This window comes from Neopelma chrysocephalum, unplaced genomic scaffold (assembly GCF_003984885.1).
Source record: "Neopelma chrysocephalum unplaced genomic scaffold, ASM398488v2 Primary Assembly neopelma1_86, whole genome shotgun sequence".
NCBI lineage: Eukaryota > Metazoa > Chordata > Aves > Passeriformes > Pipridae > Neopelma > Neopelma chrysocephalum.
Window position 1 is genome coordinate 544,775 of NW_020897748.1, and position 25,974 is coordinate 570,748.

The following is a 25,974-nucleotide window of genomic DNA, read 5'->3' on the forward strand; positions in this document are numbered from 1 at the left end:
TGCTTTCCACAGTGAATAAAAAAATAAAAAGTGCTCTTTTTTAAAAGCAGCACATAGGAAATTTCTGCCCATCACCTTTTGTCTGTGACTGAGTGACTTCCCTGTGGCACGCAGATCTGTTCGGTAGAAGATGATTTCATTTTGCTCACCAGCATGGTGATTTCAGCAGATCTTTATGTATATATATTTATAAAAATATATATATATATAAATATAGCTGAACAATAAGAGAGTTGTGAATTTTAGAGCCTGCTATAACCTTACAGAGACCCTAATAATATATTAAAGAATAGATTAAGACGTAGACAGCCAAGACTGTGTACCATCTCAAAAACACTATTAGACTTTGGGGCAGAAAAAAGGTGTATGAGACGTTATAAAACAAGGGAAATTGTGTCCATGACCATCAAGTTATGACAAATCGTGACTGATTAAAGAAAAAGATGAATAGGTGTTACTATGCGTGAATATAGACAAGGTAATAATAATGACTTAACTTTCCATAGTAGCCTCCTGGATAATTTTCCTGAGATCTTTTTTTCACCAAAGCACTGATTTTCTCATTCATTTCATTCAGATTTGATACATAAATTCAGGAGGAACATTATTGAAAGTTCTGTGACAAATATAGCAGTAGTAGATAAGCCAGTTCTAGTGTCGTGTGTAGGCAGGTTGTGTGGTAGCAGCTCAAGCACTGCTGTTTTCCAGCATGGTTTGCACTCCTGGACTGACGTGTGGGCTTACCCCATCTTCGGTGCAAAACAGCCAGGGTGCAACATAGGCCAGGGACTCCCCGTGTGCTGGGGACTGTAGGGATCTGCAGTGATGGCAGGACAGAGTCTGGCAGTCTGGGACTGTCCCACCCCCAGGCAGAAGCAGCATAGCCAGGGGGCACGGGAACAGCCTGACCATCAGGCACCTCTCTGGGGACAGGAGCAGGCAAAAGCTGGGACAGAACATCAGCCCACAGTTACAGGTCAGTGTAAAAACCTTGTGTTTGTCTGTCTTGAACTTAATATAGTTTCTGTTCATCTAGTCCTCAAGTTCTCAATAAAGTGTGAATTGAAGCTCTATTGATTGACATGTCATTCTGTTCCCTTACTTTATTAAGTCCGCAACATTGATGAGGATGCACTTTGACTCCTCATCCCAATGGTGAAGATACTGAACAACTTCAGCGCAGGCATCAGCTGCTGTAATAAGGAGGAGGGGGTGCTCCTGACCAGCCACAAAGTGGATGTTAAGATTGTTGTCTTCTGAGCCCAATAGCTTCACACACTTTTCAGCACCTCCAACACTGTATCCATCCAGTCTCTAACTCCTCAACTTCCAAATGAGAAAGTTATGGGAGAGAGTGTCAAAGGCCATATTAAAGTTTTGATACATCCATATACATAGAATGACTTTATGCTTTCTCTCTGTTTTCATATATGGTCATTTCATCACAGAAGGTTATCAAGCTGATCAAACATTATTTATACCTGATGGATGCACACTGACTGGCCCTAACCACTTTGTCATCCATGTTGACATTAAATTAGTAGGGTCTTTTTCCACTATCTTTCCAGGAACAAAGCTGACAGGCACATTCATCCCAAGTTCCCTCTATGGTCTTAAGACAGACATTAGCCTTTTCCCAGATATTAGTAATTTTTCTGTGCATCATAAATTTCACTGATGATTCAAAACAGACTTAAAATTGCATCAGCCAACTCATTCAGCATCTGGATGAATCCTACTCGTTTTAGGCTGACTGAATCTGGACCATATGACATCACTAGTAAAACTTTTGAGTCTCAGAGATTGGTATCAGCCAGGCCAGAGCACCATGTAGAGTTTCATTTTGAATGGAGATACCTGTATTCATCATTTGGAGGCACATTTGGACTTCACTGCCTTTTATTTAAAGGTCACTGAGGCCAGTGGGCCTTTTTTTTACTCTTGCAATGGAATTCTGTTCTGACAGTAGTTTTGTTTCAGTATTTCCAATATGATTTTTCTTATTCTTTACTACTTGTCTATATGTTTTTCTTCCCCTGAAATTTCATTTGTTGAAATGAAGTCTCTAGAATAGTAGAGATTTTTGTACTATAAGATATGCCTTTGTTTAGACCCAGTAGCCTTGGAAATAACAAAACTCTGCAAGATCAGTTTTCAGAAGGGCATGAAGTTCCCATTGCTAGGATCCACAAATGTTAATTTATTCTAAGATATTAAGATTCCTAAGCATGATGATCAACTTCATATTTTTATTAGCAATCTGATTGGCTGAAGTCCATTCTAAAAGCTCTGACTTCTTGTAATAGTTGTTTTATCAATTGCACACAAAGGGTTTAATTAAAGAGAAGTTACTTGATTTTATTCTGTTTTCAATAAAGTTCTAGTCTTTCAAAAGTGTTCCTCAATATTATTCTTCTGGTCTTTACAGGGAGATAACTGCTGCTTCTTTGCTCTAATAGTAGCATGAGGCACAAAAGAATGTCTGAAAAGTGTTTATTCAGCAAGAAAAATGAAAAAGATCAAAGGTTATCCTTCTTTCTCATGCCGTGAATAAATTTAAATGAATACTTGCAGAAACCTTTAGCCAAAATACTTGTGAAATATTCTGTTGATGGAAAAAATAATTGATTTTTGTATATCTTATGCAACTTTTTTCTTTGAGACTCTGAAATCTCTGTCCTATTCTACCTACATTCCTATAACCTCCTCTTTAACCTGCAACTGTTAGCAAATCATGTGCTGAGGTTTTCAATTCCACAGGAATACATATAATACTATGTGATATGTTGCCAAAGGACATTGTAGTACTGAAAACATTGGATACAGAGATGGGCCCTTCACAGGTTTTGGAGGCAGAGTGGATCCACTTGGTTTCATTGACCATGGGGCCACACGCTGCCGGGTGCTAATCAGTATGGGCTGTAACCTTGCAACTTCCTATCTTAGCAACCAAGACTATAATAATATAGAAGTGCTCTAAAAGTTTTAAATTTCATCTTCAAATAGGTATTCTTCCTGTGCTAGCTGCATGAGAAACTTTTCTACTAGTAAAATAAAGGTGGTTAACATGTGGACTTAGGCAGAGGTGTGGGGTTGTTTACGCTGTTTAGATGTTGGCAATTGTCAACTTGCCTGGCCCTGGGTCTGGTAACACCCTCTCAAAAAACCCTTGACTTTGACCTCTAAGACAGGTCAAAGACTATTCCAGAGGGGAAATTTGGATGCAATCCCTCTGTTTTAAGGGGTAAGAGAGTTTGGCTGTAAATACATAAACTGCCATGTGAGATGGCCTTGTCTTTACTAGCATATGATCTTTCTTAACCATTTTATTCAAAAGAGGTTTATTGGAAAAATCTCCACCATGAAGATATTCCTAGTTAGAGCTCTCACTGATGTCCATACTAAAGGTCACTGGCACAATACAGCACCTCCATAACATGCCAGTCTCTACTGCTGAGAATACATTCGGGTACTCCACTTATCTCACAAGTTATGAAAATATGACTAGCAAGTCTCCTAGATGCAACTTGTCTGCAGCCCAACTCAACCAGACATGCTCCTTAGCTGTCCTTACCGGTAGAGTTCATCAACAAGTAGCAAAAGTTTGGTATTTGTAATATTCAAGAACAATGAATTGACTGTACTTTCTAGACTGAACCATTTTTCATTACTGCCAACTTGATGAAAGGCTGCAATAGTCCGACATGTCTTATCACATATCACAGCCATTGATAGGATCAAATTGCCCTCTAGATGAGGGTGATGATGCTAAGAGAGCAACTCAAACTTTCAGGATTACATTGGGATTTTTTACGAGTTAGAAGTGATTTTTTTATGTGTGGATAGGAGCAAATCATCAGTGGAAGTGAATGCGCTTAACTCGATAAGGCTGTGTCAAATTACACTAGCAAAGATTATGGCATCAGGATAGGCAGAATAATATGGCAAACTCCACAGATACAGTTTGTTTGTTTTAAAGAGGAAAACATTATTTTGTATTTGGTAGGGATCATTTATAGTGTAGAAGGTTATTAAATTTTAACAGTAATGTTTTTCATTATGACAAGCAGAGATAATTAGAACTATCTTAAATATCGAGCTTGAAATGTCTTCTTGTTTTCCTTCTATGGGAAAAAAATATCCTTTTAGAAGAGGAGTAGATAAACAGCTCTAATCCTTTATAGGGAAATAGAATGAAATAACCTTGTAAATAAATTAGTTAGATAATCTTTTAGAGCTTAATGGGAATATGGAAGCAACTATTATTCTTACAAGCCAAGTAACATAAAACATATGACTTCCCTAATTAAAAACATAGAGCAATAGAGCTATGACTAAAAAAATTCAAGATGGAAAACTCAGAAATTATTTTTGTGGAACTTTAGATGAAAGCACTGTGTTAACTCACATAAAAATAGTTCTACAAATAATAAAATGTAACTTATATAATAAAAATAATGTTACAAGACCATTATAAATGCTTCAATTTATTATTGGTAACTACTAAATTATAAAATATAAAAATATGATTTTTATTTGATTTTGTAAATAGAGTTTGCAGTTTCTTAAGCACTACTGCTTTATCCCATTTTTGTCTCTATTATTTTTAAGTCAAAGTATTTCTTGTGCTTTGAAAACTAAGCAGGCCACCAATGTGGTCTGTGAGCCTACAGAGAATCTCTATTTGAAAAAAAAGCACAGTAATCTATTATCTACTAGAGGCAGAATTGCATTGTCAATTTGCTAGACCTCAAAACTGCCCAAGAACACAAAAATAACCATATCAGTTCTCACTAAAGCTCCATCTAGGCCAGTATTCTGCCACCAGCAATGTTCATAAGTGGACATCAGGGAAAAAGAAGATACATGCAAGCATAAGTACTTCACACTAAAATTTTTCAACCTCTTCCTACTTCGTGTTAAGAGACTTTTTGGCTTGTATATTTAGTTTATTTCTACGTGAACTGTTTTACTTCATTGTGGAGCAGTCAAAGCTATACTTTGAGTAATCATATTTAAAAAACATATGTCTATTTGATACTTCTGACTATGAATCTTTTGCAGAAGTTTGTCAAGATAGCATCTGCCTGTCATGCTTGCTAAATTCCTGTCATGTAGCATCAGCTACAGCAAACTTGTCAGTATCCTCGAGTAGTGTGATCCATAAATAAGTCACTCTTGAAACTCAGATTGTTCTTTGAGAATGGAAGTGGATAAGATAATATGCAACACAGATAAAAGTGATATTATTTCCAAATTTTATTTATTTCTATGCTGTTGCATATCTCATTACACAATAATATAAACTATGTCAGTCATCATCATGACTGACACCAATCAATTTGAAATAACTGGTCATTCCTGTCCATGGATTCCATAGTTTTGTTACTACTCATCTCTTTTAATTTCATTTAGGAGCTGGTATTGATACTTACAGGGCATTAGTTACAGTCCACAGGGCAAATCCAGCTTGCAGGGGCTAAACAAGAGACCACTTCAAATTGATTGGACAGCAATATAAAATACAGATGCTTTTTTACTTATATTGCTAAAGCTGTCTTAAACATTTACAAACTATTTTGCTCAGACCCTGAACTGTCATTTTCACGAGAGCTTGGTAAGATGATAAATTACAATTAAATTCTACAGTGAGGCCATTTGCTGAATTCTAGGATATATCAGGCTTAAAAAGGAATTTTGAAAAAGTATTTCTCATCCGACTGAATCTGAAGTAATGTCATGAAGCAGATTTCATCTGGGTGTCGACTACAGGGAAACATGAGAGTGAAATAAATTATAGATTTGTTGATTTTCATCTGGACTAGCTCATTTACCTAAAGTGGAGCTAGATATAATTAGATAGGTCAAGTGAAAAAGCTGGTCAAAAAAAGGAAGCATCTTTCATGAGAAAATGCTGACAGCAGAGTTTTTTCCATGAATGCTGGGAAAATTTTACTTTGTGTGAGTTTTCTAATCTTGATTAACAGATATGCTGGCCCAGCCTCTTCAAATATTCCTAGATGCTACTCTATGTTTTTGCTGTCAAAACTCTTCAGGATGATAAAAGGAAGAGGAGGTAGGCATTCACCTTCTTTCACCCCCGTTCAGACAGAAGTATTATTAAGACAGTAAAACTGTGCTAGCAATGAACTGCACAACTGCACATTTTGTTGAAGGCAACAATAATGAAGAATAAGAGAGGCATTCTTAACACTGACCAGATCTTTGCTCCTTTTTTCTTCTTCCTCTTGTCCCACCTTCCACCCACAGCAGTACCCTATTTTCCACTGAAATGTTGCCCCATAATGAAACTAGAAGTGGCTTTAAAGGGTGGAGAAAATCTGATATGGTCTGGTTTTCTCAGTCATATATAGTAAAGACATTTAAACAAATATTTTAAATTTTAGTTCATATTAAAAATTTCAGCTAGACTCTTGGCACATTTCTATACAAAAATTATATTCAGTTCCTTCTTTGACTTATGCAGATTTATTCCAGATTTACACTCAGCAGATATGAAAGGAGAGTCAACACATCAGGGAAAAGAAACATCTGGATCCAAAGTTGATCTATAAGATCTTTTTCACAATGCCCAAGAAAGCAAGGAAACACTAGTAGCAGACACCCCCCTGCCTGCCAACATTCTGCAAAAAATGATGGAGTATTTGTTTCTCAGTAAAAAAGATTATCCAGTGGCTATAGTGCAAAGTATATATTTTGTTATCTAAATATACATTTTTGCATTTGAAAAAAAAAGGAGATGTGAAAACTGGAGTGCTTTATCTTGCAGAGGAACAGATTGCTGTTTTGCCTGACTGCAAACTTAGCATTACAAATTACAATAAAAGCAAATTCATTATCACTTGATTTATGTACATAAAAACGAGAGCACCCATACTTTGTTGTAGGCATTTTTTACAACTTCTGAACTAGAAGCAACCATGGATATGGCTGCATAACTTCATTTTCCGCATTGAAATTTAGAATTGCAATAACTTTTTTTCCTGTAAGACAAAACAGGAGACCTCCTGCAGCTCTCTTTTTGACAAAAGACAGAACAGCAATTTGCCTGGATAAAGTATTTAGACATCTGTAAAATTAGAGGTGACTGAAAATTTTTGCTCAATAATTACTAAAAGAACATTGAGTTCTTGAAGATGTTCCTTGCACATCAACAGAACCGAGTTAGCTGCTATTCAGAGAAGTCAGACTAAAAAAGGAGAGAAATTTGTAGACAAAATGCTGGCAGTAGAATTTTTTCCTGAGTGCTGGTGAAATACTTCATACCATGTATGAAATTGCTAACCTTGATTAGCATTCATGTCAAATACCTGCGTCATATCCTCTTACGACTTTATATAGCCAAATCAAATGTTTTCTATCAAATTTGTTTTTAGCAGAAAATTGAATTTTATAAGAAATATTTTCATACTGCAAGTGTCTGTTTCCCATGGAAAACCTGATGTTTTGCCACAACCCCCAAACCAAAATCTTGGTGGACAATTCCCAACACTTTTTTTTTCAGCTGATGGCTTTCTAAGTTTTGTCGAAAAGCTGACATTTTCCAGAGATGCATTTTGCTTTCTGTTATGAGACTGAGACTGTATTACATTAATTACATTTCATGTTTTTATCATGTCTCATCTTATCTGCCTCTTTTCTAAGAGATAAAATTTTCAGTCTCCCTGCAAGGAAGTTTTTCACAGCCCCAGTCTTAGAACTGTGCACTTCTTCAATCTCTTCATGAGCTGTACAGCGCACATCATTGGCAAGGTAAACCAACCAACTGCTGAAAGTTAGAATAACTTTTCTTTAGCATTCTCCAATGTTGCCTTTTAAGATTTTATCATCTCAGTTGTCTGTATAATTTCTTTTCCACATTGACAGAGGTAGCTCCTAAATACCTAGGTTCATCTCCTGAATTAACATTAGTTCCATAACCTATACTTAGTTTAAGTGATTTTTCTTCAGTATGCATTGTTGCACCTGTCAGCACTGAATTGTCATAGATGTCAACATGTGCTCATTCACAAAGAATTACCAAGACCCAAGGAGAGTCAAGATTTGTGCTTGGTCTCAGTTTAATTAACTCCGGCCCCAACATTTTAACAGGTGGCTGTATGTATTCAATGCAAAAGTAATTTAGGTTAGTTGTCTTCTCTAAGCTTGGGTTTCTTGCCTGTCTTTCCAGACTGTAGTCTCTTTATCTAAGGACTATACCTGCATAACACTTTCAATATAGAAGAAGTGGTCATAATAAAAGCATGTTTTCAGAAATATGGAAAGAAATACAAGAAGCAGAAGCAGGAATGGTGCAGAATAAAAAACAAGGTTTTAAGAACAGGCAGCCACAAAAGACTGAATAGGGAAATTTTTTTTCAGAAGCTCTAAGTAATGAATAGCCATTACTGGATATGTAGTACTTAATCCCTGAAGAATTTAATTGCTATTTATTAATTGTTTCTACTTCACAACTAAAATTTATTTAAACCTAGGAATTGTATAGAAAGAAATAACAGGAATGGGTTTTGGATAAAAGAAATAAATTATAAAAATAAGTGGTTTTTGAGGCTAGGAGAGTGCGTAAAGCTCTTGGTAATTCCTCTAATGAACCCGATAATTCTTGCACTATTACTTAATAAAATACTTAAAATTACAGATAATAGTTTTAGCATTTTAATTGATATGAGGATAAAAAGAAATCCTATCATATTTCCACATAGCAAAATGTAAGATGTTTTGTGTTAGCTTTGGTGTTTTATATAAGTTTTTCAGTTCTATTGTCAGCACCCATTATTCTTTTTTTTTAATATTGGGATGCAAAGTTTCACCTTTCAGTTGCAGATTCTGTATGAACAAATTAGGTTGAATTGTTGTTGCAATAGAAATTTGAAATATGAATCTTCGTTTCTTTTCTTCCTTTTTGTTCCACGGATAATATTTTATCCAGCACCCCTCTGATGTTCATGGCACAACAGTTATGCCAAAGTCTTATTTTTCCTTTTCAACTTCTGAAAGAGAAAGCTCTTTTGGTCCAGTTGTTATTGAATAAGATTGACCATGGCCATGACTGTGTGCTGATGGCTGGTATCTGTCAAAAAGAAAAGCTATAAAGCAGAGGGAGATATCAAAAAGCTTGGATTCCAGAATGATCTGAATTATTCAATTTTGTGTTAGCAACATTAAGTTTAGCAGATTAATTCTAGAATCATACATGTATACTTTCATATTTAAAGATATAAAATGTGATGACTATCAGAGATGTTGCCAACATACGTTTCAGTTCAATGGAAATTACAGGCTCTTGGGCTAAATTCATAGAATACAGCAACCTTGTGATCAGGATACATCTGTACTGCACATTGCAGCTTGGCCACCATAAGCAATCCAGCTGCTGAAGAGTTGGGCAAATTAGCCTGTGTGGAACATCACACTAGCACAGCTATCATGTGTCTGATAATCTGTAACATACTGCAGTGTGAGATGCAATGTTTATGTTCCCTGGCACTGAAGTGTACAGGTTTTAGGCTCCTGCCATCTCTTGGGACATCACAATACACAAATTAGATATAGACTGTCAATAGAGCTTATGGGAAGAGACGAGTGCCAGCACTTTGACCAAATAATAAGTAACTTAGGCCAGCCAACAGGAAACATTATACATAATCCCTTGGTAAGATTTAGGCATTTTAGCTTTGCTGCAGTAAGATATTTCACTTTATATATTATTCATAGCCATTCCTTCTATTGAGACCCTTTGCTTAAGGAATGAGTGGGGGATCAAGATCAAAGGAGGAGTGTAGTTGTAGCTTACTGTTTCCATATATTATTATTCCATATTTCATATTATAACATTCATGTACCCTCAGGAGACTTGACTACAGATTCATGTTCTCCTTAAACTGATTTTAAGCCACATCACATGCGTTATGGGAAAGGGTCTTCATCCTATAGCTAAAAGATACACGGGATGGGAAGGGACTGTTCATGCCTTGCCAGGATTTATAAACACCAGCAATGACGCTGGGCCCATCTGGTTCAGTAGCGGATGAAAGTTGACAGCAGATATCCAGATAAGAATTATAAAAATATTTCTCAAAAAACCATCCCAGTTTTCAACTTCTTACTGCTCAGGACATTTGTGAGCACAGAAGGTATCTATTGAAGCTATTTCTCTTTCAGGGAGTAATTAAGCCCTCATCAGAGGGGGCAGAAAAAATGCACATATTTTCAGAGCTCTCTTAACCCACATTTCATTTTTCTCAGTAAAGTCAGATTGCAGTGTATGAAAGAGCAAGTTTCTTGTGTAATTGCTAGTGTGAAAGGAATAAGTCCTTGTTCCCTGGGAGCAAATTAATTTGTTTGCTTATCTGTTGAGTAATGGTTTGTTTGATTGCAGTTTGTCAGATTTGTGGTTTGGCTGTAAGTTTGTGTTTGCATAGTCTGTTTGGGACTGTGTGTTGTGAGCAGGAAAAACATCTTGCAGCTTGAGGGGTGAAAAGGCCTTTCTGCTTTTAATCATTGCCAACAGTGTTAACAGTTTGTTAGCTGTCAAAGCTGTGTGACGAAGGGTAAGGTTGACTCAGGTAGATGTTTCAGAAGCCCAAGCAGTGAAGAACCAGCAGCAATGAAGGATAATTTGCACTAGAAGAGCGTTACTCTATCTATCTTAAAGATGAGGGGGAAAGCAAAGGAAGTAAGACTGAAAAGGCAGCACAGGAAACAAGAACGTGAATAAAGTTTATGTTTTGCACATAGATTTTAAAAATCAAAAGTCTCTAACTTTGTTTTTTTCCCTTGTTTACAAAATTGTCATGGTGTGTATGGGGTCACATAATGGAATAGCCTGTACACTCCAATAGGCTATTGTGTGTTTTCTGAATGCATGTGGTTTGCATGTACAATAGTATGTTTTGGAACACAGATGTGATCCAGTTGAAGGCATAGCAATACTTATATCATTTAGGGAGCCCACACAACAATGATTCTGTACCAATAAGAGATCAGGGTTAGATACCTGAGGATCACAACATGTAATGCATCCACTTGCCCATTTTATGAGCTGTGGGCTGTCGATCTCAGTAGAATGTGATAAATTCTTGGGCAGTTTTTTGGGGTAACTCAGCTTCTGTTTGCAAAATCAGTCACCATTTTTGGGATGATCTCACTTGAAGGTCTTGCTGAACCAGGCTGCATTTATACCTCTCCTTGCAAGACTAAAGTAACGTCTCAGTCACCTTCCTGGGCAACTGATAAAGCAGTTAAAATTTTGGCTGCTGAACACATGCCTCAGTCTTGCTCTGGCAGATCTAGAACCTTCCAGTACCCTTTCCGTTGGATATGTGATGGCCATCCATTCTGTGTACACACCAATTCATTCCTGAGTGGACTTTTGGGATGAACTAGCTAGACTCTCTGTGGTTTGGCTCTGAGGAAAAAATCACTTCAGAAACTTATCCTAATAAGTGGTATAAAAGATACAATATCAGGTTTGCTTCTGTACACACCCCTTCAGCCCTATACTTGCAAGATTTTTTTTCATATATCTCCACGGTCTCAAGTAGCAACTCAGTTTGATGACATAGAAGAAGCCCCACGAAACAACATCATTTTTCCTTTTTTTTAATTTTTTTTTTGTCTCTGTTGTTTTTTCCTACAGTCCCTTTTGTTCTGCGGATTCTACCAGTATAGTTCTTACTACCATCTTTTCAATCCCAGATGAATGGGCTTTTCCATCCCAACCCTGGAGGCTATGGGATCCTAACTTTAGAAATAACAATACAGTTTAGAGTTTGTCAAGGGTAACAGTAGAAAGACTTTAAAACAAAGGATTTTGGAAAACAGATGCTAGAAAAGAACATAAGAGAAGCTGTGAAAAATTTAGAGTATAGCTCCAAGGATGACAGAACCAGACTTAATCCCAGTAGGCATCGCTTGCAGCCTGTTTTTATTCTACTGGGTTTTGATCTCTGGAAGCTAATAGAAATTAAGTGGACTGTTTGCTTAGGAAAGTGTGTGAGGGAAACTGTGCTCATGAAGTAGGTGACTTCAGTATTGAGAGTGTGTGAGGTGTTTGAGCAAGAACCAGATGTCAGTAAAGATCTTCCCACACATTGTGCCAGGTCTCTCATAACGTACCACTGCTGTCTTCTGTCTTTTGTCCTCTTCAGAGCTAGTATGCAAGTAGTTGAGTGCAGCTGCAGCTGTCATTTGGCTCTGGCCCAGGACAATAACAGAAGAGTACGTCTCCTCTGGGCCAAACCATGGTTGCTTGAGTACTCTCTTTGCTGCTCCCTTACTTTTAATTTCATGGATTACCTGTCTACTTGGCTATAGATAAGGCTCATGTGCCCAGGCAGCTGACTTTGACTACAGATGCCCACATTGCTTAAACAGAAAACAAAAATGGTCATTGTACATACCGCAGCCAAATAAGCAACCTTTGCTCTAGGCTATCATAGATGCCAGCTGACATGTCCTCTGCATCAGTTCTGGTAATGATAGGTTTTGTTCATGCGATCCTGTTTCTGGCTGGTGTCCCAGAGAGAATGGAGGAGGGAAGAGTTTGTAGCTGCTGCACGCTCTCTCCAGACTCTTCCATGGCTGTGTCCAGTACATGGAGGACAAAGACTTTGACAGACCCATAATGAATCATGGGGACCATCAGATGCAGATGTTACCTCTGGCAAACAATTCTCTCTGCTTCATGTAACTGCAGGGGTATGCAAATACTTTTTCAACAGCATGCAACCTTCCAATATAGCACAAAATGCTCCAAAATACTGAATGTATTGGGCAGAAAAAAATGTCCTTCATGGAGAAGCCTATTATCCCAGGAAATATCTCGGCATACTAGTACCTATCTCAAGTCGAGGTATAGCTGTTTAACTGCTAACACGTCAGCTGCAGTGAGAATATTAAGTAATGATAAAGATGGGCAGAAGTCCAATCTCTTTTCCCTTTCCAAGTACTCTTTATGAGCTGGAAAATTCATCATTCTTGCTCTTTAGGTATGTGCGTATCGACTTTTTAAATTTAATATTGTTTACTATACAACTCCAGTAAAATAAGCCAGAGAGGGCATTTTGTGGAAAGAAAAGGTATGGAGCTGTGATTCACAACTTACCAGAGTGAAACAAGCATAGCAAGAAGTTAAAGCCTTCAAATGTGACATACACTAGGTCTTGGACTGGGAGAGTTTTTTTTGAGAGTGAAGGGTTTAAGTAGCATAAGGCCAGTTCCCAGTCACTGACAAAAGAGCAGGGACAGAATTGCCAGCAACATTAGATGGTTCTATTGGAAAACTGCCTAGGACCAAGCTGTATGCTTAGAAAATGATAAGAAAAAAAGAAATTGTTCTCAAAGGCCTTAAAAAATGATCCAGCGTCCTCAGATGCTCCCTTGTTTCCTCAAAGACGGCAACAGACAGGGGGCTCAAAATCTCAAACCTCTGCATCTGACTACATTGCAGTCAGGCAGTTGCAAGCTTTTCATAGTACCTGCAGAATGTCTTCCCATCATCTATGCGGCCATTATTATCCTGAGTCCATATTAACCCTTCTTCAGAGCCTTCAGCTCTAGTCAAACAGTCTGGTCCTTTTAGTCCTATACCAATAAACAAAGCAAAATCAGGGCCTATGCCATGGCCTTGAACATAGGAGGTTTGGATGGCTAAAATTTTCCCTCCTTTATAGGTGAAAAACGAAGGCCTCGATTGTGGTTCCTGAGCCGGTCCCTGGCCAGTGGTATTTTCCAAACCAATGTGAGAAGTTCAGCTGGCTGAGACCAAATCCATGTAGAGTGCTAACTGTTAAACAGCAGGGCAGGACTCTGAAATGCTATGGTCCTCTGGGAGGCAAAGTAAACATAATGCACAGCCATAACAGCACTCAGACCCTTTGCACATGCTGGCAAAAGCAGACCTGAGAAGAATCTCTCTCAAGAGCCTTAGCAGCTGTTTTAGATCTACCTACCTTCGTTCTGGCTTGGGATAAACACAGTGGGATCTGGGCTGGTGCAAATGAGGCACACATGGCCTTGATCTGGCTCAAATCCTGCCCCTGTCTTTGTGATAGTAACCATGGTGCTGTAGCTAACATTCAATCATGTGGCAGTGGCAAAGTCTGAGGCAGTGGGCCAACACAGAGGCGCAATGCATGGCAGATCCACAGCTAGGTCCATGACTATAGATGGAAACCAAAGACAAAGGGAATTAAAAGGCCCTGTTCCTGCATATAAAAGATGCAAGGCTGCTTCCAAGGGCAATGACTCTGGGCAAGCAGGCAGAAACAAAGCAAGAAGGGGCTATGAAGGCTCGCAGCCCATTTGTAGGAGGTTCACTAGCTGTGGGAGATCTGGCATGGTCAGACAGTCCTGACTTAGCATAAAGTTAGCTGGCACAAAGTCATCTCATCAACATTTTTGGAGCACTGTAAACTTACTTTGCTGGCTCAAGTGTAAGTTTATCAGCACTCTGCATCATGTAGTGGGAGTGTTCCTATTCCAGCAGAATCTGGATTTAATCTACAGCCAAACCATAGACATAGCCAGTGAGAGCTGTAACCGAACAAGAAAATGGATATGTGCACTAATGGTAAAAATTGAGAAAAAGAAGTCATTACAACATGGGGGAGCAAACTGGCAAATATAAGTGCTGAGCAGAGAAATGAAAAGTATCCAAAATACCAAGGGATTATAGAGGCATGATGCTATAGAAAGCATATACAATTCCTATGGCTATCAAGTGCAGAACATGCTGTGACAAATGTTTTGCAAATGGCCCAGTGGAAGCTGAAATACACAGCCTTCACAGTAGGAAAGACAAGTAAAAAACACAGTGAATGAGGTTGTAACATGCTCTCTATGATCTGCAATGTTCATGTATCACACCAATAATTTCCTGCAGGCCAAAGAAACTTCAGTGTTTCTAATTTTATTGGAATTTTCTCCTGCCTTCCTTCAGTGTCGCTTCCTTATTACTGGGCCATACAGCTAACCAGAAGACCCACTCTGGTGCCAACTGAATGCTTCCGAAGACATTCTGGATGTGAAAGTGCATGGAAAATTGCCCTGTTCCCCAGTTAATAGGTCCAATTTTTCCTGTAGGTAAGAAATATTTTATTGTTGTTTGAATGTCTTAGACCACACTGAAATCAAAACAGATAAAGGCAAGTAGAAATTACCAGTATTCATAACATCCCAGACAGACAATGCAGTTACCACTGTTTAAAAAGTTTTATGCAAAAAACCCTAAAACAAAACAAACAAACAAACCCCCAGCAAACTATTTAATCTACTCTTATTACATTTATGTCAGAAAGGTCTCTGCTTTATGCAGGTAACTTCTGTTTCTGAGAACGTGCCAGTTCCAGCCCTTGGATACCAGTTGCACATCACTTGGAGAGGTAATTTCAGGAGGTTCCCTATAGAAACATCCATCACCTCCTGAATTCAGTCCCACCCTGCAGGATTTATCTTCAGATGATCTCTGACTGCACCATGATTTTTGCTGTGTGGAGAATGTAAACGCTTGCTGACAAACTGCCTTTAAATTCCTACAGGGACTCAGACAAATATTTCACCATAATATTCATTGTGTTCCTTTCTTAGTTATGAGATAGTTTGATTGTGTCTGTCTGTTAAACAGAGCATGGTTTCATCTTCTTGGACTATGAGACTACCTGTAATCTGGAAAATAAAGTGTTCTGCATTTTCATTGTGGTAGAACTTCTTCTTTGGTGACTCCCTTCCAGGTTTCAATATGAAATGGGCCTTACACAGTAAGGTCCATTCTGTATCAATTTCCGTGGTTTAGAAAGGATACATACCATAAACATCTAATTGACGTAAATGCATGTTAAAAGCTATTGGCTTGAATGGGACATTGGTACTTAGGTAAGATAGGTGAAAACAAAGAGTTAGCGACAAAGCACATCATATTACACTTTTTCAGTAAAGAAAGAACAAATAGAAATTCATAATCTCCACAATCCTTTTGTACTGACTGACCTTCCTTCATATCTTAGACAATTCCTCTACAAGTAGCCCAGCTGGTGCAAAAAGTTCAGATCATCTGAGAAAAATGAATCTACTAAATTTCTTTGGAAAACATTGACTCAAAGGATTTGTAAGCTGTAGTCTCAAACTTGGTCATGTTGCAGATGACACAGTTGTATATGGAGAAGGTTTCCACCTTCCAGGTCCTGAAAGTGCTGATGACACAAAGTCAATGAGCGTGGAGAAGCATATTGTACAGGAAAAATAACTGAGCTCAAGGACTAGAGTAATGGAATTGCATAAAGATCTATAATGCTATGTACAAAAATCAACACCAATTTAAAAAAAGTTGAAAATAAAGTTTCAATGGGATGACAAATTTTGAATTTATCCTGAAAAAATCAGTTAAGAATCTCTTAAAAAATTAGATACAATCATACAGAAGACTATACAGTAGTACTATCAGTGATTCATGTCTAGTTGTTAGATAATAACTAATTTAAGTTTTTAGATTCTTCAAAGCAATATATTTTGTTGTGGTTTTATGTTGTTGGTTTTTTTTCTAGGATATAATGTTATCTGAAATAGTACTATTTTGGATACTCTAATGAAGACATATTAGACATTAGTGTTATAGTTGTCATGATTTAAAGACATAAGTAAAGCAAAGTTTGGAAATAGTTGTAATACTTACTGCCAGATCAACCAGTAAAGCTGTAAAAAGCAAGTAAATCTTTGGATAGACTGCTTTTATTCAGTCATAAGAAACATTTGTGTATCTGAAAACCCGTGAATTTTCTATCTTATATAAGTTTGTTTAAGACATATAGTTGAATGACTGATAAATAAGCCAAAATAAAATACTAAATATAGAATACCAGATAAATTACTGAGTATTTGGAAAGAAAGAGGAAACAATCAAGGTAAAAATAAGGAGTACTTGTAGAAACATGGGGTTTTTCTGGTACTTTCTTTGGGGGGGGGTTATACATATGAAATATAAACCTGCAAACAAGCATTTTTAATGGTTTTGTTTCATGATATTCTATGCGAAAATATCCATGCTAAGCCACATTGTTGTATAATGTGACTTATGCAAAATGTTTTAAATAATTATTTGAAGACAAAAGTGTTTTGGACTAGGAAAGGGAATCAAGAGTTGTTAAGTTCACTAGAGAAATCTGATTCAGATTTCATTACATAAAACAGTAAAAGGGTAAGACTAGGCACTGGAAAAACTTTATTTACTTTTTCCTGTCATAGAAACAGCTACGAAAATCACCTGCTGTTGCAGGACTCAATGAGCTGAAACTTTTCACAATTATTTTCAATTGTGATGTCAATCCTCAAGAGTACACTGACGTTTTCCTGATGAAATTGCCTCACAAACAGTACCATATTTAATTGAGTTATTGGTATGTTTATTGACACAAGCATCAAATGACTTTGTCTACATGAATTACTGGCTGGTCCAAACATCTCCAACCTGTCTGTTTCCCTGAGTGTAAATCAGATACAATTTATCTTGTGTCTAACCTCTACAATGTCAGATAAAAGTGACAGGAGCCATGATGCTTACAATAATATGCAGATGGCAACTGTATGGTTGCAGTGGTTTAGTTCGTTTTCAACTCCTGACTACAAAGCCACCTACCTGGGTGCTCCTGCAGGAGCACAGAAGGCAGGGCAAACTTGCTGTGCTGTGTTGGCTTGTAGGTGACCAGTGTTAACACCTGGGAGACTAACAGTGCCTGCTTGTTGCCACCAAATAATTTAAAATCTTGAGTGGGTTTTCTGGGAGGATAGTAGGGATAAGATGAACACCACTCATGACTGTTGGAGAGACTGAGGTGTGCTCTGTAAGTCTGTCCAGTCAACATCACAACTGCTTCCAGACTGGTAAACACATATAAAAAATATTATCATAATGTAACTATTTAATGTTTGTGGCTTAAACTACCTGTAGATGTATGCTGAAGGCTGGAACAGCTGTGGGCTCTGTGATACCTCCAGATAAAGTCAATGATATCTTTGTCAATGTTGAGGTGTGAGAAAGAGTGAAAAAAAACCTCCAATGTCCAGGGCTAAATAAGAGCCACCATCCTTTCTTGTAACTTACTAAATGACCTCATCTCTGACAGCTCATCCTTTTTGCTTAAGTTACGTGGGGAAGATCTTGGGAAATGTTCTTTAGGAAGAAACTCAGAGGTATCCCTGTACTGAGCTGTTAGAGAACTATGCAGGTGAGCTGCAAATCCACTTATAATACAATTTAAAACCAGTATCATTTACTGATTAGTGAGAAACACCTATCTTCTAATTACCCACTAATTATTATTTGATCCCCAACTTGCTTGGTATTTATTATTACAAAGACAATGCCCAAAAATACACTCTTAAGATAAAAAGAAAAGTTACTACCTAAAAAAGGGTGTATTTCCACAGGATAATTAAGGGATTTTTTATTATTATTATTTTGCATCCATACTAGCCAGTACATTAATTTTAGGCATATGCTGACAGTTGAGTTATCTCACTGTAAACTGAAGTTGATGCCTAAAAATCTTTAGGCATCAAGGTCATACAGGGGAAGGAGAGGCCCTTTGTCTTCAGAATACAGGTAGTATATAATTGCTAATATTATGACAGATGTATGCACACGCAGTTGTACATTTATGCATTCATTCCAGTTAGTACACAAAATCAGGGTTCATTGTATTTAATTTCCCTCTGTACTTGAACTTGTCAGAAATCATAAATATGTCCTCAAGCACAGTGCAAACTCTATGTACCCGTTCAGCAGAAAAGGGATATTATTTATATATATATAATTTACATTATATATACTATTTATATTATTTATAATATACAGGTGTTATTTAAACATTTTAAAATAGATTCTTTTTTAACAGAAATATTGCTAGCTAGTGTGTTTTCCTGATGTGTTGCAAGAAAATGGAAAATTAGTTCATTCTGAAGACTTCATAATAGCTACTTTTCCACTGGGAAATTAGTTCTTTTTTCCTTTGACTTTCCTAAAAGAAAGGGAGGCACAAAGCCATAGATAATAACCAAATTTCTAAACATTTTCAATTTCTGAGCTTTACATTACCATAAAGCCATTTGATCCATCTATATTTCAAACACTTATAATTAGAGAGATTTATATATACATCTGGCACTATGACAGAATTGTAACTAGCCTCTTTTGAATTCCACTGCCTAGACCCTATCACATCTGACACTGCACTGGTGAGGTAGAGGGCTAGAGAATGCTATTAGTGAACCATACTCCAGAGACAGACAGCTACAAATGGTACTTAGAGTTAAGAAAATACTTGTGTTATGTAGTTAACAGATTTCTTGGGATTGTGTGGAAAGGAAAGATATACATCTGTTGCAGAAAGAAGACATTAAATAAGGTTTTCCATTAGGAAAGGTCTATTCTGTGTGTATAGTTCCCACATTGTATGTCAGATCAGAGTTTGAAACAGGGTAGAAATATTTTTGCATTATAATAATGCAAAATATATGAAGTATATATCCCCACATGGTTATCTGAGTTTACTAGAGTTTTAAACTCAAAAAATTATGCTTTTAATTTTATGCATCATAGCTGCAGTCAAAAATGTTTGGAATCAATCCTCCCTGAATCTTGAGGTGCAGCTGTGTGTTTCCTGAACTGCATTTGGGCAGGGTAGAAGAGGCAGTGGTCAGCCTGTGGCCTTGGTACACCTGCTAAAGTATGTATTTTTGTTCTTTCTGCTGAAGAGGACAGATAGCTAAAAAAATTTTTTTTCTTTTGTTTTTTCCCAATAGAAAAGGTGACTATGAGTAAATGACAGAGGAAGAGTTAGATTTTTTTATCTTTTTTTTATAGTTGGCATTGGTTCAGGTCTTCAGAAAAGCAGCCCTAGAAGGTTGGCACTTTTTGTGATAGAACACATGAACACTGGTGAAAAAAAAAAAGCAGGATTTCTGGAATAATCTGAAGTAAGACTGCAGTGATTTTTCTGTTTTCTTAAGGTTCTTCTGAAAGACTGAAGGAAGATGCATGGCACTGACCAGCAAAGAACTGAATTGAAGAGGAGCCTAGAAGGGCAGAAGAAGAAAATATCCAAGACTGGTTGATATGAGACAATTGGAACAAGGTATTATATTTTATACTCCAAATCTCTGTGTTATGGTGATCAGTCAAAATTCTGACATTGATTCAAGCAGGTATTTGTTAGTTTCTGTGCTTTTGAGTACTTACCGAAAAATAACTGATGCTGCAATAAATTATCTAAGAAAAATGAGGTCTTCAACTCAAGATCAGCTAAAGATTCATCCAAATGAAGGGTCCCAAAAATTGTACGAATGCAGATGGTGAGAGGAGAAAACACTGCTTTGTATTGCAGGCAAAAAGGGTTTTCCCTAACAAATGCTTTGTTCTCATCCACTTGATGGTTTTCGGCTGCTGTCGGCACAGGAAGATAGCCGTAAAATTGCATTACAAAAATTCTGAAGATGTTGCACTCCACATAACTTTTACTATGGAAAAAAAGCAAATTTTAAAGGGTAGGATGAATGGGCTGTCAGTCTGAAATCACAAGGAAAGCTAAATTTAAAAGTTGGACATAGTTGTGTAAGATAGTATTATGCCAAAAACTGTAATATTAGCACTGAAAGGAGAGCCACAGGCAGCAGAGGGTAAGCTGGTAAACTTCAGCTTTATGATAGAGAACTTATCCCCGCTAAGGGAGTTTGTGAACTGAATTCATAGGGGAACAACCGACTGGAAAGGATTCAATTTGTAATTGGACCAGAGGAAAAAGTATCCATTATAGGATTAGAGAGAGGTCATGCTATGGTGTTGCTTTGCTGATTCTCTCGCTCTTCTGCTCTGGGTCCATCTTAGAATATCCTCAGTGGCTGGGGAACGTTGCAGGGATGGAGAACTGTGCTGTTCTCTCATGTAGGATGGTTCTTTACCTGGGCTTGAGGCTAAATGAAGAGCATAGGATTTGTGTGTGTGTGTGTGTGAGGGGGAATAGCACTTCCTGAATGTCTGCTGCTATGCACATGTGAGAACTGATTCAAGATGGTTTATCTCTGAATGTGAACTGCCTTCTTAGAGTGTGTAGGGAATGAGAACGTACAAGCATGCATATAAAGAGGGGTAATGTGCACTTTGACAATTATCACACTGTAGGGTTTTTCTGTCTTTGTTGTCATATAATCTAACACAAGTAAATATATAAACAGCAGATACTGTTTGTGATTACCTTTCCTAGTTTACCAGCAATTGAATAGTGCAAGGCTTGTCTTCCTGGTAAATCTACACTGGATTTTAAGTTGCTTGTGGCATCCAGCAGGTGAGAAGTCTTCTCTTTATTCATGCTGATACAGTACTTCTGGTCCTTAAAAAAGCATTCCTGTCTGAAACTGCTGCATAGACAAATTTTTCTATTCAGTACAGCTTCCCAAATACTCCTCTCTGGAGTACTGAAGCAACACCTGATTTGAGAAGGACAGAAATTGAAACTGAATTTCTATGACCAAGTTAAAAAATAAACTTAAAATTACTTCAAACTTGTCATAATCTATCTTTGTTTCAAGACCAAAAGCCTTTAAGCAAAGTATGGCCACTCAATGGTGTGGCAAGAGAAACTGCATATAGCTATTATGTCCTGCTGAAGTTCCTGCTATGGTTTATGTCTGCTATTAGCGGCACAGTAATAGCAAAGTTTGTTTCTGAAAATATATATGTTATCTATGTTTCTGAAAATATATATGTTATCTATTCTAAATATTTCTACTGGGTTTATTAAAGACTTTATTGTTTTCTTCTAATAAGGAACAATTATAAGTGAAGAAAAAGCCTTCTGATTATTTACTCTCTTGAGGCCCTGGCAGAAAAGGTATAGGGATCCTCATCCCTGCTATTATTGTAGAATGACCACAAGATCATAATAATGTGTCACAAGAAAATGTTTTCAGTGAGATATTAGGCAGAGGTCTGGTGCATTTCTAAACTATATGTCAGGCCTTGAAAGTTTTCAATTGATTTGTCTCCCGGTTTAGTAAAGTGAAAATCTCTGTGGTAAAGGGTTATCACAAATATACCAAGGCTGTGTAACTCAGAGGAGCAATACTCATACTGAGCACTTATATACAGACCTCAAAGAGCTTTTAATCACTAAATGCTTAACCAATTTGCAGCAGATATCTTAGCTAACAATAACAGCCTTCCTTTAACTCCAAAGTATTTGTGGGCAGACTGTAATTCTCTCGAACAGTTCAATCACTCAAAGCTTTTACAGAAATATATCTTTAAGGAATACTTTCAACTGCTACATATCACTCCTTAAAAATAATTCACATGTCAATTTCTGCATGTATTTTGATATAAAATAATCTAGTAAGCATTTAGAACTTATTGTGTTATTTAAAAAATGGAATGCATGTGCATGATAATATAACTTTATTGGAAATTCTGTTTATTATACACCGTGCTGTTCACTAAAATAAAGTGTTGTTAATAGAGTAGAAAAAGTTGAAATTTTAATGCAATTATTTAAGATAATGCTATAGGTCTTCGAAATTATGTAGTAAGACGTTATTGCTACTGCTTTTGTTAGCAATGGAAAGTGAGATATATCTTCATTGACTATATATACATTATATGTATAAAAATTTGAACAAATTAAAATACTAAAATAAATTTTTCTTTATGTGAATAAAATGCATCTGTCCTCAGGGTATTAAACACTAGATCTGCAATTCCAACAGCAGGAGTGTCCCTCTTTTACCAAAAGCCTCAATAAAGACAGAAAACAAGAGAAACCTGGACTGTTGGATTCCAATAGAACTACACAAAGGGAAAACGCTGTTTGCTGGTGGTTCCAAAATGAAGGAATCTAAATGCCTAAAAACTGGGTGCTATCTCATTTAGGATGTACCATCTATATGTATTATTGGGTCAACTGAGGAGAGCAGGAGGCGGGGATGGGGGACAAAGGGTTCTGAAGGACCATTTGAGATTTGAATCTTCACTTAAGACTGCTTTTTAAATGCGTGTGAAAGGTGTCCCCTGTCTCCTGAGTGAGGTGTTCTATAAAGAGTTGCAAATCACATAAACCACAAGCAACAAGCTATGCCTTCTCAGAGATGCAAAGCCAAAGCACTTATATCTATACCTTCATTATACATAGGTGTTTAACTATATGTATAAAATACTATTATATGTCTTATCCTATTTTATTTATATACGTTTGTATAAGTATGTGTATATTTTTATATATATTTATGTGCATAAATGACAGACAGACATTTACATATAGAGAGATATATATAACCAGATTGTTTATTAGTCACTTCTCAGACCAAATCTGTTTGAAAGCATGTATTAGAGAAGACAGTTTTGATGTTTGGTTTTGGATATTTTAAAAAATACATATGGTACTTTCTTCCCTTCCTTTCAAATAAAGAAATTTCTGTGCTGATTGAGGTGATCCCTTCTACCTTCGTAACAGAGAAACAAAAAACCAAAGTAACTATAGTCACATGCAAATAATCAAAGCTTTTTCCTAAGTAATTCAATCATTCATTATACAAAATGTCCCTGATTTAAACATAAATGTGGCAGTTAAAGCAAAACTATCACTAAATTTTTTTTGTTCAATAGTTTCTCAGGAGTACTCTATAAGTTAATAGAGCTATCTCATAATAATCTATATGTCTGTGGTCTTCTGTCAGAGTGCTGCATGTAAACATTATAACTGTTAGAAAAGTACATGAAAACCAGAAATTCACAATTTAAATCTTCAAACACTGGACATCTTTAATTTAAAAAAAAGAAACCCCAAACCCAAAAACTCCCCCAATTTTATGGAGGTTAGGTACTCATAATTCCATTTTCCTATGAATATTCTTCATATAGCACCATTAGAGATTCAATTTTTTAAGTATCTTAGTATGTCAAACATGTTGCCCATATTTAATGTAGTCTGGCCATCACAAATATATAAGTCGGTAGATTGAATGTGAAATCTAAGTAGTAAATATAGATATTGGTGATTTTCAAGGCTTATAGTTCATGAGAAGAAAGATTTTTAAAAGCTCCCCATAATTTCTTTTGGCTGTGTCCTGCACACAAAACCACCATGATGGAATCAGTTCTTGCTTCTATGTATAATAGAGCTATTTGACACAATGCAAACATGGTGAGATTGAGGATTCAGGAGACCTTATAAAAATTAGGTGGAATTGAACAAATATTTAATAAATAATTCCTTGTCTCCTTTGCACTTTTTCTCTCTGCATTTCAGATTTATGTTTTTTGTTTGGTTGGTTTTTAAATAGCTTCCGTTATTACTTGAACTTCTGAAAAGTAGATTTGTTCATGTTTCTCACATATGGAGGACTGTACTGTTTTAGGCTGCAAGATGTAAACAGAAATTTAAATTATAATTATCTTCTATTTCTGCTTTTTAGACTCTCTATATGCTGATTGTATCACTAAAGTTGAGTAAATGCACTGGTGCAGCTTCACCTTGAGTACTGTGTGCAGTTTTGGGAACCACAATATAAAAAAGGCATTAAGCTGTTGGAGAGCATCCAAAGGAGGGCCATGAGTGAGCATCCAAAGGAGGGGTGAGTGAGGTCACTTGGTCTGTTCAGTCTGGAGAAGAGGAGACTGAAGGGAGACCTCATTGCGATCTTCAATATCCTCAAGAGGGGAAGCAGAGGGGCAGGTACCGATCTCTTCACCCTGGTGGCCAGTGACAGGACTTGAGGAAATGCCATGAGGCTGAGTCAGGGGAGGTTTACGCTGGATATCAGGAAAATATTTTTCACCTAAAGGATGGAAATAGGCTCCTCAGGGTCACAGCACTAAGCATGTCTGAGTTCAAGAATTGTTTGGACGATACTCTCACGCACCTGGTGTGATTCTTGGGGTGACCTATGCAGGGTCAGAAGTTGGACTCGATGATCCTGATGGGTCCCTTCCAACTCAGCCTATTCTATGAGAAATGCACAGAACTAAGTGTCAGAAGTACTGTAGCCTACACTGTAGAAGTAGAACTTCATGCTTCTTTATGAGTCCTTCACACAAGCAAATTGTTTTTTACTTGCTTTTCTAAATTAGTATGAAAAATTTGAAATCACATATTATGCAAGTGGACCTTTCATGGGTCATAGATCCTGTTTCCCTACACTATTAAGAAACAGCTATTTTGGAACTTGGAATGCTTTGTATAGAAAATCATACTGGCATAGGCTGGTTCATAATCATACCCTTCAGTCACACTCTTTCTTGCTCTACTTGTGTTTGTAAAGTTTTTGGTGGTGCAAATTTACATTGGCACTAGCTCCATTGCTTACTCTAGCATTTCAGTTAGTATTAAAGCTACCAGGTCACAACTATCTAAATATAATTCACCCTGTTTCTACTTTTGCTCTCAGTGAGTATTTTTGTTTCATTTTGCACCTGGTATGAAATATAAACCATTACAGCTAAAGGATTTTCGGATCTTTATGCAAGTTACAAGAATAAAGAAGTCACAGCAGAATCCTGTACAAATGTGCATGAATGCTGCCATTCTAAAATTGTAAGGATGTTAAAAGTTCTCTGCTGTTGCTCAACCACTTTCAGCCAGTCTGAAGGAATCAGTCTGTTTAGGCCAGTTGCTCTTGTTCGCAAACATCCTGCACCCCGTGTCTCTTTATTTGTGACTTGTGTAGGCGTATGGTGTTGCAGAACTGGAGCTTGAGATCTTTCCTTCTCTCTTTAGGAAGAAGATGACTGCTTGTGTTTGTCACACACCACACACAGTAATGTGGGCTCTGAGTTTTGAGCACACTAAAATGTTAATGTTGCTACATAAAGTTTAAGATTACATATAGGTCAGCCTTTTGTGTAAAGGGGAGAATGACATTTCTCCACGGACAGATAATATTATTTATAACAGATTTCTTGCACTTTTCAGTGAT

The 25,974-nt window shown here is 37.0% G+C and overlaps 1 long non-coding RNA gene across 1 annotated transcript; it reads right to left on the reverse strand.

The window, feature by feature from the left end:
• Nucleotides 1–1,916: 1,916 nt before the first annotated feature.
• LOC113971879 lies at nucleotides 1,917–24,998 on the reverse strand. Its single transcript, XR_003535687.1, has 3 exons — nucleotides 24,870–24,998; nucleotides 14,800–14,804; nucleotides 1,917–1,928 (listed from the first exon to the last, which is right to left on the reverse strand). It is a non-coding gene; the product is annotated as an uncharacterized LOC113971879 (long non-coding RNA).
• Nucleotides 24,999–25,974: the final 976 nt, after the last annotated feature.